The following is a 5268-nucleotide window of genomic DNA, read 5'->3' as shown; positions in this document are numbered from 1 at the left end:
ACGGGAGTAGTGTGTGTTGAATCTGCAGAAAAGAGTGAGTGAGAGTGACCAAGAGAGGGTTGCTATAAATAGCCCTCTCCTAAATTTGGCCAACCAACTGACAGCCTGTCAAAATTGGCCGACTGCCCTAAAATGGGCCGACCGAAAATGCAACCTAAAAATGGGCCAATGGCCACTCAAAAATGAAATGCACTAACACATAAATGTTGAACAAACTGACAGAGCTCCTTTGTCTTCTGCCATCCTCTAACAAGAGCTCACAATTAGGAGATGATAGATTGACATACAAAATAGGGCAGGCTAACAGATAAACATGCAGAATCATCTCATCACTTTCTCTGTTGTTCTAAGTGTCTTGGATTTGGTTTTGCATCTCTTAAAGCGCAAGGCCTAGATGCATAGGGTGTTCTATTTGATGTTGCACTTGTCATTCATTCAAGTCTTGAATTTGTTGTTGGAGGTTTTGAAGGGAGGCCATGATTCTTTCAAGGGCAAGTCCATGGTGCTCAATAGGGCTAGAAAGTAGTCTTGCCAAACTGTTATGCGAGTACTAGACTGTGCTCGAGAGACTAGACTAGTGCAAGATTTGTTACAAGAATTCTTATTACAAGATAATCCCACGTAGGGGCACAAGATACAGTGATAACAAGATACAAAAAATCCCATAACTCAGGACTGTAGGTATAGACAATAGGACTCGATAGGATATGAAGAATCCCACAACCCGAGACCATAGGTATGGATACAAGATATCAGAATTACAAAATCTCCCTCAACAGGGATAAACAAGATACAAGACAGTGATAGACAAGATCTCATACTATGAGACTACAAGGCGACTAGACAACGGGAGTATAATGAAAGACAAGTCAAGACTAGATACCAAGACATGGCGTATCTTCTAGAAGGTTCTATGATGATGTGGAAAGGGTGGGTTCATATGGTTGGCTTGAGGATATCCTGTTAAGGGTGTGTTTGTATGGGGTGTGGATTCATATGGCATAAGCAAGAACTAATCCATACACTTGATCATGGCATGTCCTTGACAGCTTATTCACATGCTCCCACATAGAAGATGACTTGTTAGGGTCCAACATCCATATGCACCTTCAAAGACACCCGTTTCAAAGTGATCATTTGGTTGTACAATTGATTGAGCTCCAACCATATGTCCTCAACCATTGTCAAGTGCTCAATATGGACAATCATGATGTAGTACATGAGAAGAAGAGAAATGAGCAGATGAGGGCATTTAGTTTGTCCCAATGCACTTGAGCCTTTGCCAAATTTGCATGATTGTCTGCAAAAAGTTTGGACTTGTCTCTCAATGTAGGACGGTCAATGGCCTTCGTAACAAGCTCTGCCGAATCATAGGACTCCCAAGATGGCAAGCATCATAATGTGCCAAGTGCGATAGTTCTCGCCATGGAGTTTTTGATTTGATGGAAGAGCCAGTTGGACGGGCATCTTCCAATCCATAATCTCCCTAAACTATATATCGGCCTTAGAATACATCTTCACCTACTATGCTTGTAAAAAACACAAGCAAACCCCTTTGAGTATAGCTCATCCCACACCTTCTTCACCCACTGGAGGTGATGAAAGGTAAAATCTGCACTTGAAGGCTCAAAAAAATAGCCTTCCTCCTTCTCGAACAGCAAAAATTTGTAGTAGAATCAGCAACATTGCTCCTTTCCTGCATACCCATGCTCGCCTCAGCCTTGTTCTGATGTGCAACCTTCTTGCTCGCCCTCAAATGCTAAAAACGCAATCTTGTGTCGCGTTGAAAACTCCTCTTTAGGTCTGCCCACAATCAATTAGTCTTTGTGCTGCCCTGATACCATGTCACATTGCAGCGGTGAGAGGCTTATGACTGAGATTGAGAGATAAAGTGAACACGGAGAGGAAAGAGAGAGAGAGAGAGAAAGAGACAGAAGAACATAGATCTGCAATATGAAGAATGCTGAATAAGGAATATAGATATGTACATGGGTGTAGTGCGTATGTCAGCGTATCTCCACTTCAATGATGCCACCCTATTGTACACCTCCAAGTCTGCAACAGTTACCATGATCTGTGCATGGTCTCAGCCCTGTAATCTGCGATCAGATGTATTTGAATGTGTGCTGAACATCTACTACTTATAGCACAAAATATGGGCCAGCCAAAATAGCAGTTGGCCTACCAAATCTCGCCAACCTATGCCAGATTTAGCTAATTGCATAAAAACCTACCAAAAAAAGGAAAAAAATTACCATCTTATCACTGCTGAAAATGGCAAGCTACCACATCATCATTGTGATCTGGTCTGCAATAAACGCCAATATCATAATTTTGTAAAATGATGTCCTTGTATATGAGCAAAGCCAAGTGCTCTTATTTTACGACATGTGACTACTAATGCAGCCTGCCCGACTGTTGTACGTGCAAAACTGTCCTGCATTGCCATGTGGCACTCAGCACACAATCTGTGACAAACTGCTCTTGAATGTCCAGGGGATGACCAGATAATAAAACTACGTTGAATTGAATGCACTTTGATTTAAGTTTCCAAATAACCTGGAGGAAAGAGAAATAGTCGGAAGGTAAAAGGTGACAGGCCAAATCTTGTGAGTGAATGAATGGTGCATGGATCTCGCATGACTTGGGTGATAATAATACCATCATGCTGGATCTGGCATGACTCAATGAACGGCGCATGTATCTGGCCTGACTTGGGTGGTAATAATACTAGCACACTGGAACCTTCAACTACATGGTCTGCATCTAAACTAATACCTTATTATGTTTGACCTTGTGAACAGATTTTGTTCATCTGCTATAATTATGGATTCGGACTGACTTGGGTGGTAATAATACAACACTGACACCTTCCACTATGTGGTGTGCATCTAATGCCTTATTTTATTTGACTTTAAGAATAGATTTTGTTCATCTAATTATAATTCTAGCAAAAACATAGATTTTATGACTTTAGTGGTCCGAATTTGGATTCTGAGTTATCATAATTAACACCTACTATTGAATGGCATCAAGAGAGATCTGGTCATCAAGAAACATTTCGATTCAACAAATGGTCTTTGTGCAAGTTATTGTGTGTACTATGCATGATAAATTGAAGCTTTTTGTTGTTGAGGAGTATATGTGCTTCTTATAGAGGCTTTTTGTGTTCTATCTAGACATGCTGTCATGCAAAATAACCATTATTATATATTGCTTTGTGTTTGATGTAGGGGGTCTAATACATCTACAAGTTCCTCTTTGATGAACTTAGATAATGTTTTGGTATTCCAGGATGATATGAACTGTGCAGAAGATTGTGTGAGGTTTTTATGCAAGTGGTTGCTTGACCATTGCTTAGATGATATGGAGTTCATGGCAAAGATGTTTGATAAGACAGCAATTGACCGACTTCGACTTGTTGCGGCTACACCTGTTGTAAGAATTACGTACACTGATGCAATTGAGATCCTTGAAAAGGTGGAATATTGCTATGTTTGTGTGGAGAGATCCACAAATATCTTTTTATGTGGATGGCAATGACTGCTTGTCAAGTGTATGTGACCCTACCTTTGCTTGTTGATAGGTGACGGGTAAGAAGTTTGAAAACAAAGTGAAATGGGGAATGGATCTAGCCTCTGAGCACGAAAGGTACCCATTTCTTGCTACTATAGAATAGCTATTTTTATTCTTGGTTATGTTTAATTTCCTAAAGGCAGGATTGTATTTTGCCAGCCTAGTATTTTCTTGTATTTGTGGGTGGTTTATAAGTGCTGTCTATGGAATGGTGTTATGGCTTGGACAATTTGATTAATAGTAAGACAGGAGGTAAATATATCTGTAAACCTTTTCTACCAAACAATCTTGTTGGAAGCTCCTAGATGCATGCACACACACTTACATATAAGAAAAAGGGAAAAAGGCTAGTGTTTTATTACAAAGACACACTCACACTGGGCACACAAATGTAGAGACATAAATGAAAAAAGTGAATCAAGCCTAATGCTCTTAAACATGGTTTGAAAATTTCTTCTGCTTTGCAGCATGAAGATACCAATTTGAAACACCTTGCCTGATCCATGAAAGTGACCAACCATCAACAATATACCCACTTACAAAAAATAATAAGGGTTTTAAGGGCTGAGGCCTTAGTCCTTAGAAGCTTTATAGTGCGGTCTGTCAATAGGAACTTTGAAGAGGCGTTTCAAGTCTACAACTATTGTTATCTTGTGGTTGGTGCACCTATAATGTATGGGTTGTCATGCTCGATGGTCCTATTAGGTTCATTTGACTATTGTGTGCCTTTAACATCTTTATTTGTAGGTATTTGACTAAGGAAATATACAAGAAACTTGTTATAGTATACAATTATCTCAAGGAGATAAAGGCATTTTACATGCATCTCAATGATGATGGACGAACAGTGGCTGTAATGGATGTTCTTGTGCCAAAGGTATGTGGTGTAACAATTGTTTAACTCAAAAGAAATAGTGATAGACAGTGATGAACTAGAAGAACAAATTGGGATGAATCATGGTGATCTTATTTCTGGATGGGATTGCATAAAGTGCCTTCATAGAGATGGATTCTAGATGGAGGCTATGTACAGTTAATAGGCACTGCAGTGAAGAAGTAATTTCACTATTTATCCCTGAAAGACAAGTCTTCGAACTTGAGCACCTTCTGTGTTTTATAGGTTGGAGATTTAGTCGGTGGCAATCAAAGGGAAGAGAGGCTAGAAGTTTTGGAAAAAAGGTATCCTAAGATTATACATTGCTTGTTTTTCAAAAACTATAGATGTGAATATCATAAAGGACACACAAATGAATGTAGGTACATGTTTTGTGTAAAAAGTTTGAGATAATTGAAAGCTTCCTAGGGTTTCATGACCTTTTGAAGATCTCAAATATCTGAAACAACCACGTGTGCATCTGGATGGCCAATTGAGTTGTGTGGATGCTGCTTGCAGGTTGTCATAATTGGGGCTTCCCAAAGAACCTTATGATTAGTACCTTGATTTGCGCAAGTACAACATTGTGAAGCATGCTGGATTTGGACTTGGTTTTGAGAGGATGATTCTCTTTGCAACAGGGATGGAGAATATCGGAGATTGTATTCCTTTCCCAAGATATCCCAGCAAGGCTAAATTTTAGTTATGATGTCGAAAAGCAGAAGGATTTTCTCTCTTTATTCCACCAAAATGCAGAGTAGAGAGTTCTCATGGGAGATATAATCATATAGCCTCATGGAAAATTAATGGTTAAGTGG

The 5268-nt window shown here is 39.5% G+C and overlaps 1 pseudogene; it reads left to right on the top strand.

Moving 5' to 3' along the window:
• The first annotated feature begins 889 nt into the window (after window positions 1-889).
• Window positions 890-5153, top strand: LOC148041117 (asparagine--tRNA ligase, cytoplasmic 1-like; annotated as a pseudogene).
• The last annotated feature ends 115 nt before the right edge of the window (window positions 5154-5268 follow it).

This window comes from Lygodium microphyllum, chromosome 1 (genome assembly GCF_053477565.2).
Source record: "Lygodium microphyllum isolate KBCC chromosome 1, Lygodium_microphyllum_v1.1.10, whole genome shotgun sequence".
In the NCBI taxonomy this organism is placed as follows: Eukaryota; Viridiplantae; Streptophyta; class Polypodiopsida; order Schizaeales; family Lygodiaceae; genus Lygodium; species Lygodium microphyllum.
Note: the sequence above shows the minus strand (reverse complement) of the source record. Positions and strands in the feature narration are given on the sequence as shown.